The sequence below is a fragment of the Mustela putorius genome, unplaced genomic scaffold (assembly GCF_011764305.1).
Source record: "Mustela putorius furo isolate JIRA1106 unplaced genomic scaffold, ASM1176430v1.1 tig00003845_pilon_pilon_pilon, whole genome shotgun sequence".
NCBI lineage: Eukaryota > Metazoa > Chordata > Mammalia > Carnivora > Mustelidae > Mustela > Mustela putorius.
The window spans coordinates 78,680,833-78,697,841 of record NW_025421998.1 but is presented as its reverse complement, the minus strand read 5'-3'; the positions used below and the strand labels follow the sequence as shown (position 1 = coordinate 78,697,841).

At 38.5% G+C, this 17,009-nt stretch overlaps 1 protein-coding gene and 2 pseudogenes across 21 annotated transcripts in view; all 3 read left to right on the top strand.

The window, feature by feature from the left end:
• CADPS2 (calcium dependent secretion activator 2) overlaps positions 1–17,009 on the top strand; it is a 525,179-nt gene that overhangs the window by 297,866 nt on the left and 210,304 nt on the right. The gene's annotated exons all lie outside the window — the stretch shown is intronic.
• On the top strand, positions 5,660–6,804 carry LOC106004652 (annotated as a pseudogene).
• On the top strand, positions 6,508–7,947 carry LOC106004346 (annotated as a pseudogene).

The window sequence follows — 17,009 nt, the reverse complement described above, 5'->3', positions numbered from 1 at the left end:
AGCCGAAGGCAGATGCTTAACCCACAGAGCAACCCAGATGCCCCACCCTCAATATATTTTATCAGTGTTTATTTTTTGTGCCCCCAACCACCCTGTGAGTTTTTAAGGCTTATTTAAATCCCAGTGCCCCGTGCAGTATGCAGTCAAGGATAGGTATTAATGTAATAATGATGATAAAAATAGTAGTATGCTCTTTAGAGTTTTAAGGAAAAAATAGCAGTAAGTTGCATTCCTAAGTTGAAATGCAAAGGGTTCTAAACACAAATTAGAGTATAAATTTAGATGTAAATTTAATCTATATTAATTATATATTGATATATTATTAATAATTAATAATTATTAACGATTTATATTAATAAGATATAAATTTATATATATAAATAGAGTATAAATTTAATGTGAAAAATATCTAAAATAAATGTGTTTGGTTCTCTTGCATTTTTGAATAACCTTTTTATAAGCAGAATAATATATCTGATAAAAAGCTCATGTTTCTGATAACTAATCAGTCCATGACTAGACATTATAGTTTTTTAAAAATAGGATTGACTACATGTAAATGAAAATACATTCAGTTTGTATAAAAATAAACAAAGATGATTTCATGTTTTTAAAACCAAGCTGTACATTACCACATGACATAGATTTGATTTTTTTAAAAAGGGCTTTTACTTATTCGTTTGGAATATGTCTTATAAACTAATTATATAAACTCATATACATCTCTTAAATGACTTACCAGCTAGGTAACTAGGTAGGTTAAATAATTCATACTCAGTTTTCGAATTTATTTTCCTCCTTTTTTGGATACCTGAAGACAGAACTGTTTTGAACAAATGGACTGTCCTTTAGCATAGCCTAGTGGCTGAGGAACAGTATTAACTTAAATCTCAGAATACTATTCCTGTTTTTATTAAATAACATTTTCCTAATTCAAATGTAATTTTTTAAGTCAAAAGAAAGGTAAAATAAAATGGACCTAAATAAAACAAATGACTCCTAGGACAGTTCTAGGAGAGAGAAGAAAATTTAATGGTTGCAAATACGTAGAGGGAGACAGCGTGGACCTAGCCGAGGTCTTCATGCAACTGATTATTTTATGGGGAAAAAATGAATGTGTAACTGTGTGAGAGTTTCGTCATAGTTAAGAACTGGTAAGATAAAATGTTGGCCAAAGTACTGTCCTGTAGATCTCCTGTTTCTCTCTGTGCAGAGTCATGTTTGGCTATTTAAATATTTGTTGATTAAACAGAGGTACTGAAATATTTCGTAATTGTCATTGACAAAAGTCTCTCTTTAATTTATACCATAAAGGTTTAAAAGGCACTAGGCCAAGGGCACCTGGGTGGCTCAGTGGGTTAAAGCCTCTGCCTTCAGCTCAGGTCATGATCCCAGGGTCCTGGGATCAAGCCCCACATTGGGCTCTCTGCTCAGCAGGGAGTCTGCTTCCTCCTCTCTCTCTCCCTGCCTCTCTGCCTACTTGTGATCTCTATCTGTCAAATAAATAAGTAAATAAATCTTTAAAAATAAAAAAAAAAGAAGGCACGAGTCCTGTTTCTTGCTGCAGGGGAGAGACCATAGTTCAGTTTCCAGCAGGAGGGAGGGCTTGAACACCACGCTGGCTGCATTATCATGGTCCCCTGTTTCCCAGAGAGCTGACCAGCCATGCATTTAGGCGCTGGGGTGTCGTGCTGTCAAATGTGACATTTGTTCATGAAATGAAATGACCGTACTCTTAATAAAACTGCATTGTTGATGATTTCAAGGTTTATGATCTTCAATTAGGTTAGGGGATAGTCTCATGATCAGAGGGAGGAAAATCTAAACTTTTGTCAAGGTGACATTTGCTTAGAGAGTCCAGGCCTTATGGAAAGGATGGGTCTAGTTTTTTTTTTTTTTTTTAATTTCCTGGAAAAAAATTGATTCCCAATTTAAGCTGACCTTTTAGAATGATTTTCCTACATGTCCCTGTCTAAAATAACCATGTTTTGACATTTGAACCTACATGTAGGTCTGTTTGCCTTCCCAATATGAATTTACCTTATTCTGACTTATTTTAATTTCATAGAAATCCCACTTCTTACTGCCTTGCCAAAACTTCTGACCAAGTATTTGGTAGGTTCTTAATAAATCTTTTCTTCCCACATGCAGCTTTCAGCTTTCAGAAGAGAAGTCTGTCTGTGATGCTTTATAAACCTCAGTGTAACTGTTGTAGAATGATAAAACGAATAAGCCATAAAGCTGACTTTGTTTTTCCAAATGCCTTATATTTGTGTCCCTTTCTGTATGCTGATTTACATCAAGAACTTTATTTTTCATTTTAGTTTACTAGGGACTAATTATGTAATAATGGTAGAAACATTTTCAGGCATGGCTTTAATGATCACTAAACTACATATACTCCTTTTGTAAAACTTCTCTGATTTCGCCTGTAATAAGTTAGTTTGCCTTTAACTTTAACCTTAAATGTGACTTTCTGCTCAACACCCTTTTATTCTTGAGATTTTTTCCAGGGTGTAATTTTAACATACATTACTTTCTTCTCTTTCATGCATCCAATAACTATGCTCTTTAGCTGTTTAAATATCCTTCAGTGTCCTGTCTGGAAATCAGGCCAAATAATTAAAAGTGGAATATGAGGTCTTTTAAAATTTTCTTTCAGGAGCCACAGACCATATCCATAGGTTATCCTAATTATTTGGGGGCATTTAAAAAACTATAGTGAAAACTATTTTGGAATACTATATAATTTTATAAACAGTTAAAATACAGAATTATAATAGGTCTGTTCCATCTCCATTGATGCCTTACCATAAACTTTTTGTAATATGTACTGACGAAGTAGTACTTTTTGTTTCTTTGCATGCATCCAGAAGTTTTAAAATATTAACACTGAATTTATAAAGCCAAAATACTGGGCTTGTAAAGTGGGCATTGTGGAAGGTCAGGAAAAATTTGGACTTTATAGGGATACTTGCTTTTAGTTCCTTCCTCTGATAGGTGTAGCTGAATGGTGGTGCGGTGGAGGACAGACAGACAGTGATCCTTGCATAGAACGAGTCCATTGTTGGAGCCAGGACACCTGTATCTATTGTCTCAGTTCTATCACTAATTTGGGTGAGTTATCACACCTGTCCTGGCCTGCTTTCATCAGTTGCTAAAGGGGACACCGACTAGGGAATTTGAATGGCCCCTTGAGTCCCCAGAACTTTATGATTTGCGATCATTTCCTCCCTCGCCCCTCCAGGAGCATAGTCCCCCCATCCCATGGTGTGGCTGCACAGAGACGCTGTGCGGAGCTTAGAGTGACTAGAGGTGGTGGAAGGAAGGACACCTGGGAAGATAAGACATTTATTTGACATTTATTTGAATCTTCTCAAGACAAGAAAAGGAAGTGCGAAGACTGAAACACTAGGTTGCTTTTATGTAAAATTAATTAAAAAAATACACTATAGTTATGGAATTGCTTCTAATCTGATTATAGTAGTGGTACTAAAAAAAAAAAGAAACAAACAAACAAACAAACAGATGGATATAGAGGCCCCTGGGTGGTTTAGTTAAGTGTCCGACTCTTGATTTTGACTCAGGTCATGATCTCAGGATGGTGAGATCAAGCCTCGAGTAAGGCCTGGCACTTGGCGTGGAGCCTGCTTAAGTTTCTCCCTCTCCTTTACCCTCTGACCCTGCCCCCTCCTTCTCTTAAAAAACAAACAAACAAACAAACAAGGTATGTATGCAACTTCAGAAATGAAATACACTAAATATACTAAATAGAATAATGCATCTATAGGTGAAACTTTATTTTCCAGATTTTACTGTTACGATGAAAGAATGCAGTTATCAAACTAAAGATCAAATAATTTCTTCTAATTAAAAACAGGTAAATTTGTTGTACCAAACATCTGATTTTTGGGGAAATCGTTTGAGAGGATTCTTTAAGGTGAGCTTTGAAGGACTCTTGTCCATCCGATAGTTAAAGAGTCAGCGTGGCTTGGGAACGTAAACTCTGGAGCCAGACCACCTGGCTTCACATCCTGGCTGTGCCACTTGATCACTGTGGGATCTTGGGAAAGTTATAAAACCTCTGTGTGCCTCGGTTTCCTCACCTACAAAATGAAAATGTTAGTAGAGCCTACCTCATAGAATTTTTTAGAGGAGGAGTATTTTTTTTTAATTGCAATATAATTAGCATACAATAGTCCATTGGTTTCGGGTGTACATCATAGCTTCCAGAATTCTATGCATTACTCCATACTCCTCATGATTGGAGTAATGTGTAGTAATGTATAGTCATGTCTATACATTACCCAATCATGAAGAGCATGGAGTAATGTATAAATCAATAATACACCATGATCAATGTAGTCATTTGTCCCCATACAACGTTATTACAATATTGTGCAATGCTGTACTCTTCCCCTCTGACTTATTTATTTTATAAGTGGCCGTTTGTACCTCCTAATCCTCTTTATTTCACTCATCTTCTCTGGGAGCCACCGGTTTGTGCTCTGTATTTTAGAATCTGGGTTTTTTTCCGTTTTTTTTTTTTTTTTTAGATTCCACATGGAAGTAAAATCGTACGGTGTTTGACCATCTCTGATTTATTTCACTTGGCAGCATAATACCCTCTAGATCCATTCATGTTGTTGTAAATGGCAAGATCTCATTCTTTATAGCTGAATAATATGCTATTGTATATAGATACCACATTTTCTTTATCCAACACTTGGGTCACTTCCATCTCTTGACTGTTATAAGCAGTACTGCAATGAACTTAGACTACATAAATCTTTCCAAAGTACTATTTTCATTTTCTTTGGGTAAGTACCCAGTACTGAAATTACTGGGTTGTATGATATTTCTATTTTTAATTTTTTGAGGAACCTCCATACTGTTTTCTACAGTGGCTCTGCCAATTTATATCCCTATCCACAGTGCGTGCAGCTTCTTTTTCCACATCCTCACCAACACTTGTTACTCCTTTTTGATACTAGCCATTCTGGGGTGTGAGGTCCTATCTCACTGGGGTTTTGATTTGTGTTTCCCTGATGATGAGTGATGTTGAGCATCTTTTCGTATCTTTAGAAAATGTCTGTTCAGGTCCATTTTAAAATTATTAATATTTAAGATTATTGTGGTTTCATACAAACTTAGTATTCTAGTTCTATGAAAGATGCTGTTGGTATTTTAATAGGGATTTCGTTGAAACTGTAGATTTTTTTGTAGTATGGTTAGTTCAACAATATTCTAATTCATCAGCAGGGAATATCTAGCCACAGCAGTCAGACAAGAAATGAACAGGATCCAAGTTGGTAAGGGAGAAGTAAAATTGTCACTATTTGCAGATGATATGATACTACATTGAGGAAAATCCTGGAGACTCAACCAAAAAACTATCAGAACTGATAAATGAACTTAGTAAAGTTACAAGATTCAAAATACACAGAAATCTGCTGCACTTCTACACAAAAACCAAGTAGTATAAAGAGAAAATCAAAAAAACAATCCCATTTACAATTGCATCAGAAATACCTAAAAATAGGGGTGCCTGGTGAATCAGTTAAGTGACTGCCTTTGGCTCCGGTCATGATCCCAGGGTCCTGGGATCAGGTCCCACATTGGGCTCCCTCCTCAGCGGGGAGCCTGCTTCTCCCTTTCTCTTCTGCCTGCCACTCCCCTTGCTTGTGCTTTCTCTCTCTCAAATAAATAAATAAAATCTTTAAAAAAGAAATACCTAAAAATAAACAACCAAGGAGGTGGAATACTGGTACTCTGAGAACTATCAAACGACCATGAAAGAGATTGAAGATGACACAGACAAACACATATTGAGATTGAGAGGCTTAAGATGAAGCAAAAAGAACTGGAAGCCAAGGTTCTGGCCCAGGAGGCTGTAGACCCAAATGATAAAGAGAACTCGTCTCCCACAATGCTCTGACTGCTTGCCCGCCGCACAGACATGGTAGCAAAGCCCCTCAAAAATGCTGTGGTGATGCCCTTACAACTGATTCAGGAGTAGGCAGCATCCCAAATGCTGAGATCCACATCCTGAAGAAGAAAAGCTGGAAGAGAACGCTGGAGTCCCTGGATGCTTCAGAGCCAGAGGAGAAGGCTGAGGACTACTGGGAGCTACAGATCAGCCGAAGCTACTGGCTCATGGGCGCCAAAAAATATTAGATCTGCTGAATGAAGGCTCTGCCCGGGATCTGGGCAGCCTGCAGCGCATTGGCCAAAAGAAGGCCCAGTTCATTGTGGGTTAGAGGGAGCTCCATGGCCCCTTCAGCCAGCTGGAGGGCCCGGAATGCTTGGAGGGCATATCCGGGAAACAGATGGAGTCATTCCTAAAGGCGAACATCCTGGGTCTTGCCGCGAGCCAGCACTGAGGCCCCTCCTGACTGCCAGCTCTTTTCCTTCCGGTGCCATGTTTTTGTTTTGTTTTTTAAATCCTCATATAACTGCGTGTCATGTAAATACAGCTTTTATTCTGGGGAAAAAAAAAAAAGTATTATGTTGAATAAAAGTGGTGAGCGTACACGTCCTTGTCTTGTTCCTGATCTTACAGGAAAAGCTTCCCGTTTTCACCATCAAGTATGGTGTTTGCTGTGGGTTTTCATATTTGGAGAAGGAGTATCTTAATGTGTACAGCGTGCAGGCAGGAGTAGCTGGCCAGCTCACAGCAATAATGTGTTTTAACTATTGATAAAACCCTAAAGAAAGTATATGATTGAGTTGAGACACTTCTAAAAGAAGGAAAAATAAATATTAAATAATTAAAAGATGAAACAGAACAGGGGTGCCTGGGTGGCTCAGTCTTTAGGTGTCTGCCTTCGGCTCAGGTCATGATCCCAGGGTCCGGGGATCGAGCCCCACATTGGGCTCCCTGCTCAGTAGAAGGCCTGCTTCTCCCTCTCCCACTCCCTCTGTTTGTGTTCCCTCTCTTCCTGTGTCTCTATCAAATAAATAAATAAAATCTTTAAAAAAAAGAGAGAGAGACCAAAAGGCCATGATCAACAATGCCAGTATGTCAGAGGAAACAGAACAGGACTGCGTGGAGTGTGCAGCTCAGGCATTAGAGAAACAGGATGTAGAGAAGGCACCTGCAGACCGTACTAAGGAGTACAACCCCCTCCCCCCCGGCCCTGCATGGTGAGGAGGGAGGAACTTCAGTAGTTGGGTGACACATGAAACCAAACACTTCATCCGCTTCTGTCTGGGCCAACTGGCCATTCTGCTATTTCAGTCTGGTTAAAAGCATGGCTTGTATCACATACCCGTGATCCAGCCAAAAACAAGGATTGCCACCCAAATTCCAAATACCAGAGACTGAAATCTTTAGCCTTGTGTCAGGGAACCCCTCAATCTTTGAACGTTTACTGTGTTTCGTACAGGTCAGTATCCGGACAAATTAGTTGTGGCAATAAAACAATTAGTAAAACACCTTGCATTTGCATTTTCTGTTCTGTACCTCTCTGCCCCAAAGGTTATCTTCTCAAAATCCATTCCTTTAAAAAAAAAAAAAAAACTATTGGAGAAATAGGCATTATCTACAATTTGTTCAATACTAGAGTTGAAGGTGACCTGGTACTTGATCTTGGCTAGGGGAGAGGGGGTCAGTCCTTCAGTCCTTGAGGTTTCTGTGAGAATGTGATAGACTAGCCTTCTCACTATTCAAGCACTTCTCACCCATCGTGCAACCATTGCACTTGGAAGAGTATCATTCAGAAGTGCGTGTCCGGAAATGGATGGCAGAGAAACTAAGCTTCCTCTGGCTGTGAAATGAGTTGATAATAAGTTGAGCTGATGAGAAATTTGCTGGGCTCTAGGTTATTCCTCTTCTCTATTTCTTCCTGCCTTATCCCAAAAGGATGCTCTAAAGATTAAAGGGAGTCCTTTTTTTTTTTTTTAAAGATTTTATTTATTTGACAAAGAGATAGCAGGAGAGGGAAACAGGAGGAGTGGGAGAGGCAGAGCCTGCTGCTGGGTTTGATCCCAGGAGCCTGGGTTCATGACCTGAGCTGAAGTCAGACGCTTAATGACTGAGCTGCCCAGGCGCCCCCCAGATTAAAAGTGGTCATAAAAGGGAAAATGAATCTTTTTGAGCAGCAGTCCTCCATGTGATTCTAATAAAGTCTTTCTGGGAATTTAAACACTAAGCCTGTTACACTGTGATTTAACTAGCTGTGCAAGAAATCCCGTTAACAATTAAATGGATAAAGAATAAAATAAGGCACCGTTTCCAACTCACCCCCAACCTTTGACAACTTTCTTTTGCTCCTTCTCAGGCACCCATGAGGACTGCTACCGAGTAGCAGGGGGGACCTAGGCTCTAGCCAGCTCTGCCTGCAGGTTGCCTTGGGTCTGTAGTCACGTACCTTCCTGGTTTCCTCATCTTGAAAACAGAATATTGAGCTCATTAAAAAATGTTTTGTTTTTTTCCAGCTCTGAAATTTCTTTCAATTTTATTTTAAACCTAAAACTTGATGTCCTAAGGAAAATAAGGTAGAATTAGTTCACATTCTTCGGGTAGGATGGAAACAGGTAAATGACTTGCAAGCCACCTCTTTCTCTTTAAGGACATCTCCATAAACAGGCACAGGGTACAGAGTGGTTAAGAGCACAGGCTTTGGAGTTGGACCTGGGTTCAAACTGGAGCCCTGTCATTTTTAGGCAAACTTAGTCAAATTCCTTAACTTCTCATAGCCTCACTATTCTGAACTCTAAAGTTGAATTGTCCCGAGCGAGAAATGAGATGTACTCCTAAAGCGTGTGGCACAGTGCCTGTTCCCTGCAGATGCGCCGTCAACTAGTAATGGTGGTTATCAGAATGAAGGTTATTTTAAGAAATTATAGTCCCATGAGCTGTAATAAAACCTTCTAGTTTTAAACACATTGTTAGATTTTATTTGGAAGAAAATTCTCAAAGACAGATGGGGAAATGGTGTATATATCCTGATACCTTCAGAATATAAAAATTATGTCTCCCACTAGGACCCAGTGCTTTAATTGTTAGGCTTTAATGTGTTTTTATTTCACAACTACAATGGATGTAGCTGGTGGTGGTGGTAGTGGTGGTTTGTGTGTATATTTTTTGCTACTAACTTTATTTTGCCTTCTCTCTGTCCAAAGGAAGAAAAAAGGAAATAATATATATGAGCACTCAGATAAGCTCAAGTTCTTAAAAACAAAACAAAACAAAAAACAAACAAATAAACAAAAAAACCAAACACCTGGAGATTATTTCTTAGCAAGGAGAAGAGTAAGCTACTATGACTGCACTGGGCTAAAATAAAGGGGAAATTTCTAAACTTATTTTTTTTAAAGGGAAAAAGCTTTTAAAGCCCGTTATCTTAAATAACTAGTGGTGTCTTACCTGTTTTTAGGACAGCGGCTAATTTTACTTTTAATTTTCTTGCTTAATTCATTAGACAAGCACGGATCCTTTATAGGTCTAAGCAGTCTGTCAGGTTTTGCTAGTTGTGGTATTCAAATCTGTCCACTCTTCAATAAGTTGTTGATCTCTATTTTTACATACCAAATAAGTTTTAATTTGTGTGTTTTAAGTTGGTTTTATGTGCCTCATTTAAGGAGGGATTGAAAAGTTGACTCAACACTTACTGATTCCAAACCGTGCACTCTGTAGTTACCATAGCACCCAAGACATTCATGTAGTTGAATAATTCCTCTGATTAAATATGCTGATGCTTTATGAAAATAATCTCTGGGAGAGGTTGGCGTCATTGAGATGGGGGGTCTGAAGGTGCTGCTTGAGTGTTCCCAGCTGGTTCCTGTAACAGGCCCTTCCCAGTGGTGGACACTAATAACCTCTGCCCCCACACCTGTTGGTTCTCTGCGCTTGCGGGCTGGGGTGCCCATCCTTCCCACCCTCCACCAAAGAGTGCCTTTCTCTCCTCGCTGCCGGGTTTCTCTTCCAACGGGCTTCACTCTTTAAGCTCTTCTCATTACCTGATGTTATATTTACTGGCTGTTGTTTGTCTTATCACTAGAGCCGTATCTCCGTTTGGGTGATTTGCTGTTGACTAATGCCCCACCCCCAACCAAGTCTAATTTCCAGAGGAAAATTTACATTGTCTTATTGCTATTTTTAAACCTAGTTGTTTAGAAAACTGCCTACTGATTAGTAGAAGCTAAATAAATATTAGAGTGTTCTCTTTCCAAAGAAAGAACAGAATGCAGAATTTATGTTCATTGTTCTTCTGTATTTGAAAGAAGCATTGGATTGATTGGATATAAACTTCAAATTATGCCATTATCTAATTGATGCCACTCTTTGTTGGAATATGGTTCAAGATATTTCTCCAGAGGAATTACAATAGGTTTTAGTAGTCCAAAGCCTTAAATAGGACTAGAAATCTAGAGACTTATGAAAAAATGTATTCTTGTCTAAAAAACTTGAAATTCAAAGTCCTTAGACTGTCTTTGGAATCAGTAAAAGTCTTTTGCTTTTTTCTTTCTACAGTAATTCCTGATATAAAAGTCATATTTATTTCAGAATTTATTCTGTCAGTTCTGTGTCATGAACACTTTAACTCCATTGACATTGCCCCCCCCAAAAAACTTCATGAAAATACTCTCCCCGACAACTGACAAAGAAGAACAAAGAGAAAGACCAGGGCCTTGACTGTCAGAGACAGGAAGCTTCAAGGGTCCATCAGAGGGGAGGGAGTGGCACGGAGGAGGAACCAAGCCAAGCCAAGAACCTGTGAGTGCGGTCAGCTTGTGTAAAGATTGCAAAGAGGTCAGAGCCTAGTGTGGGTCCAAAATAGGAAGAAATTTAGGAGCCTGAAGAGTGCATGAACTAGAAAACAGGATGAAGCCAGGCAGTAGTTAAGGACCATGTCAGAAAAAAAAAAAAAAAAAAAAAAAAAAAAAAAAAAAAAAACTAAGTCAATATTCATTGCTGCAAAGCTGGCCTCATTTGGACAAAAGAGCACAGTAGGTTTGGGGCGGAGGGGTGCTGTTAATGACTGACCCAAAGTGAAGAAAATGGGTGTTAGTGGAAAATAGTTATGGGTAGAACAGCACATGGGAATACAGAATCGATTAAATGAAATCTCTTTTAAAGTAATCCTAACTCTTCTCTGAGTGTATTTAGTCCTGGCATTCTTTTCACAAAGAATATCCGGTCCTAAGAAGTATTGCAAATCCCCTCTGTGTGATCATACTAGAGTTTAACAAAATGGGGCATTGGTAATGGGACATAAAATCACATCACAGCCATGGTTTCATATCAAGACTCTATTTGAAATGTCTGAAAATCATTCAGTTGATAATGAGGAAGTTAGCAAATGAACTTGTTTCAGCTCGATGGATGGATGGATGTTCTGATTATAAAAAGAATCATCACAACTTTAACATTAATATCACATAGCTTTAACATTAATACCAGTGTTAATGACATGAAGAGAGAGAGCACAGAGTTCCCAAGTATTAAAATGTCTAATCACTCATCCTGGGACCCTTCATATCCTTAAGGATAGTACATTGGTCTCCACATCAGAAGAAAATTTTATATTCATGATTTAGAAAATCAGTGTTGCCTTTAAAAAGTGTGAATATAGGGGTGCCTGGGTGGCTCACTGGGTTAAAGCCTCTGCCTTCAGCTCATGATGATCCCAGGGTCCTGGGATTGAGCCCCGCATCCGGCTCTCTGCTCAGCGGGGAGCCTGCTTTCGCCCTCCCTCTCTGCCTGCCTCTCTGCCTACTTGTGATCTCTGTCTGTCAAATAAATAAAATCTTTTTACAAAATGTGAATATATAATTTAGTGCCTTTGCTTATTTCGTATATCCATACTTCTGAAATTTTTAAAATGACTCTGTGTTAGAGAGCTATAGCAGTAGACAAAACATCAGCCAGAAAATCTGAATATCCGCTATTTCTGCCTTTGTGAGATTGGTAACATTTTGGCCCATTAGGTCTTTAAGTTTGTCTTTAACCACTTTCTCCTCACTCGGTAGTTAATCCCTCTCTCTCCACAGTATTTCCAACAACAAATCTCTTTCCATTCCTTCTCCCAACACTAATTCAGTCTCTACCCCCCCCCCGCCCCCCACAAAAAAAACCCTATTTCAACACTTTTATACTGATCTTCTTGTATTCATCTGTTTTCCAAACTGTTCAGGATTTCAGAATACTACTTTTATTTCTGCCCCCAAATTTCGGTGCTTCCCACTGCGAATGGGATCACATTCACATTCTTTAGCCTAGCATTCCAATTCCTCAAAAAATCTGGCCCCATGTAGCCTTTTTTTTAAAGAGTTTATTTTTTTATTTGAGAGACAGAGAGCACAAGCCAGGGGAGGGGCAGAAGCAGAGGGAGAGGAACAAGCAGACTCCTTGTTCTGAGCAGGGAGCCTGATGTGGGGCTCAATCCCAGGACCCTGAGATCATGACCTGAACTGAAGGTGATGCTTCACCAACTGAGCCACCCAGGTGCCCCCTCACCCCACCATGTAATCTTTTTCAAACTTTTCCCCTTCGGCTACTCAGTGCAAACCTCTAGCTTGAGGAAAATCAGTCTGTTCACATGTCCAACCATGCTTTTACCAACTCAACCTTATTTCTTCCATTCATACTTAACTAGCATGGGTCTAGTACGAGGTTACATGTTTTCTTGCACTAGTATGGTGTGCCAAGAAAAGCCTTTTGTTTCCTCTGGAGGCTTTTTCAGGAGCAGACTGTCCACTGACTGCCAAATAACTTTGTCCCCACACCCCTGGTTTTGAGGGAACTGGTCATCTTCTCATGGGTCATCTTATACCAGAAGAATGGGCTTTCCTTCATTCTGTCTGCCTAGCACCTTCCTTACATAAAACCCTTTAGTCAGCCAAAATGGCCTTTGCTGTATTGAAAGAAGAGACAGGTTTATTTAGAAAATTCATTCTTTGTACATGTGGTGGGTTGATTATGTAAATGGATCCAATAAATGGACTCCCTCAACTTCATCTTTTGCCCTATATATTCCTTCCAACATGGGGCTCAGCCACGTGACTTGCTTTGGCCCCTGGAACAGTAGCAAACTTGGTATAGGCAGAGGCTTCAGAAAGCACTCAAGGAATTCTTACTTCCTGTCATGCTCTGTGCCTTCATCATGAGGACATATAGGCTCGATCACTACAGGAGCAGAAAGGAATAAGTCCAGTTGTTCTGGCCAAGGTCTCAGACGTGAGTAAGCTCCAACGAAATGAACAGAGCCAGCTAACCAATTTAGGACTGATCCATAGATTGATGAGTGGGTCATGTAGAGCCTTGATCAGATCCATAATAATGCTCAGCGAATAATAGGTTTATGAGAAATAATAAATGATTGATGTTTTAGGGTGATATGTTACATAACAAAGGCTGATACTACATGTACACTCTTACCCTGCTGCCAAAGCCTATTCACTTTTTCCCCCTCTTCTACACATCAGATGCACAGAATTGGATTAGTCCTAATCCTTGGCCATTGCTATAGTCTATAATAGTTATCTACACATGTAATTATGTATGTGATCTTTCCTGTATATTATGTATAGTATGCCTTCTATAAATATATGGTAATTTATCCATTTTATCAAAGTGGGCATCTTAGTGATTTCCAGATTTTCCAGATTTTGGCTACTTGAGACAGTGCTACTAAAAGCATCTTGTGTAGCTCTCCTGGTACATATATGCTGTTTCTTTTGAGAGTTTACCTAAGAGTAAAAATGCTGAATTGATGACAGTGTAAATGTTACCTTTACAAGATAATGCTACCCTTTCTCAAGTTCTACCAACAGTTGTAGCAATATGCATTGCTTTCAGCTGTAAAATTCTTTTGTCATCTTTGGCTTTTACCATACTGTCTTCTTTAGATAGACTTTCAAAAATTTTATTTTCTTTGTAGAGTTATATATTCTTCTGAAGACAGGGAAGGAATCCTGACTTTCACTGTTATTTCATTTGCATCTAGGCTTCAGAACATTGGCCGACGTAAATTAAATAATGACAGTTGGTTGATTTTTATGTACTTTCAAATTAAGAGGCAATTATAAAAATTACTTGATACTCCTCCTATTTCCACTTCAGGCTGACTTAGATATCCTGACCTTGCATGTACAGATGCCCAGAACATCCTCTATCATAGAATTAGAATCATTCACACTGTGGCCAGTTATGATTAGCTTCTTGTAGACTGGAATGTATTAGTCACCGTTTTTTGGTCAGGTGTGGTTTTACCAAATGAGTCATTCCACAGCATTTATTGATAACCGTGTGCCAGACTCTTTGAGAGAAAGAATGGATGGGTGAAATCTGCTGTTAGAGTAGTGGTGTTTGGGCTGCCTGGCCAGCTCAGTTGGCAGAGGACACGCCTCTTGTCGGTATTAGGAGTTCAAGCTCCATGTTGGACGTAGAGATTATTTAAAAAAAAAAAAAGTGATATTTAATATTAATCAGTAGGAGAAATACATTAAAGCTCCTCACTTCCCCCATTGAAATAGAACAGCTGTCAACCTAATAGCATAAGCTTAGAAAATGAAGTGGCACCTGGGTGGCTCAGTGGGTTAAGGCCTCTGCCTTCAGCTCAGGTCATGATCTCAGGATCCTAGGATCCAGCCCCACATCGGGCTCTTTGCTCAGCAGGGAGCCTGCTTCCTCCTCACTCTCTGCCTGCTTCTCTGCCTACTTGTGATCTCTGTCTGTCAAATAAATAAATAAAATCTTTAAAAAAGAAAATGAAGAGAACTGTAAAATGGGGAACAAGCTGGCAAAATAGAGCATAATCATACAGAGAGAATACAGTGGTCTAACAGGTGATGCTTCTTCAATGACTTCGCTATCCCGGTTGAAAAAAGATCCTAAATAAGTGGTTCACAAAATCTATTTTAAATGGTGGTTTGAAGCTGTTTCCAAAAGCCCTTATACCAGAATTCAAAAACAGACAATCTTTGCTTTTTAACTCCTTGTGGGTATTTGATAGACACACAGAAGTGTTGCTCGAGTCAGTGGAGTATAATTTTCATTGGTCAGTGAAAGAACAAGAATATGAGTATCATATTCTTTACAGATACTTTAAACAGTATCTGTTTACTGAAAAATATTATCCCAGTCGGTCGTGGTTGTGAGAACTGTGTTTTTATGAATATTGAATGAAACAAATATGGCAAATATTTAAGAATTCTCATGAAATGTGAAAAGCTACAGGAGGAAAGCTAATCAAACTTGATCATCTAGATCTCCAGGCTGATATAGACTATGATGACCAAGGCAGAAAAATTGACTGAGTGAAGGGAATCAAAAAGTACAAACTTCTAGTTATAAGGTAAGTAAGTCATGGGGATATAATATACAGCACGGTGACTGGAGTTAATAATACTGTGTTGCATATTTGGACATTGCTAAGGGGAGAAGGTCTTGAAAGCTCTCATCACAAGGGAAAAATGCATGACTGGGAGGTGATGGATGTTAACCAGACTTTCTGTGACCGTTTCCCAGCATATACAAGTATTGCATTGTTATATTGTACACCTGAAACCAATGTTGTCTGTCCTTCATACCCCGATTTCAAAAATGAATAAGGAGTGGACCTGAAATGAGTAAACTAGTGTAAGATGAGCACGATAGCTACAAGAGAACAGGAAGGTAATGTTTCAGGTTGGAAATACTTCAGAGAGTATGGATAAGCTTCTCAGAATAAATTATGAAACAATGTCTCATCAAAAAGAGAATGTCAATAAGGCAAGAAATTATTTTTAAAATCTGAAATTTAAAAATTAATAATGCTTTGCCATTACCACTTTAGCTTTAGACAGAAATACACCTTTTTAAAAAATATTTTATTTATTTATTTGACAGACAGAGATCGTAAGTAGTCAGAGAGGCAGGCAGAGAGGGAGGAAGAAGCAGGCTCCTTGCTGAGCAGAGAGCCCGTTGTGGGGCTCAACCCAGGACCCTGGGATCATGACCTGAGCCGAAAGCAGAGGCTTTAACCCACTGAGCCAACCAGGCACCCCGACACAAATACACCTTTCTATTCAAAGGAGGACATGTTTCCCATAAGTTTAGCCTTTGCTTTGACCTTAAGGCACAGTTGTAGACTTTTGATAGGTTCTGTTTACAATTTCCAAAACTTGCACTTAATTATAGACATCTCTATTGTTCAAAGGTTTGACCATTAGACTTTCTAAGTGGATCTGAGAGAATGAAGTGTTAGGTACCATGTTTTAATTTTATGGCATAGAATTGTATAGTCTGTGTAACATTGAGATGTTTTCATATTATAGTAGTAGCAGGCATTATAAAAAATGAGTTATAAGGGAATCATCAAAGAGGGCATAAAAGTCTACCTCATACTCTTAAAAGTTTAGATATTTAAAAGTTAGAAATGAAAGTCCTTCTTTATTCTCTGATCCTATCAGCAATATCAATTTTATGCATATATCTTCATTATATTAATATATTTGATTTAGAGTAGTTTTAGAGGTCTCATTTTCAGCTCTGATATTTTTGCTCCCATCAACCACATTAATGTTCTGACCATTAAAGTCATTTCATGAATAAATGGGTTAAAAATTATTTCTTAATTAAAATTATTCCTGCAACTTACATTTCTATAAAATCAATTGGTTGTAATTATATAAAATGAAAAATTTAACTTTATGATACAGAGCACAAATTGCATTAATGATTGATAGGTAATATGCATGAAATGAAAAATTACGAGGCAGAGAGGAGTAAGTGTTTATCCTGCTACCAAATATTCGGTGAATGGATTATAGCTATGATCGTCCCTTTAATGTTTCTCATAGTAATTGTCAGGAAGAGGTATGAAGAATCATGGGACCTTAATAATATGTCTTGCCATTTTAATTGCTAAGACAAGTAAGAGAATCTTAATTGCCAGGAGATGCATTACTAATTAAAGTGTCATTCTACATTCATTCTGAAATAATTAGTTTGACTATTTGTAAGAGCTGAGATATAAATTTAGTTCCAAACTCAACAGCATACCCACAACAGACTTTGTTAA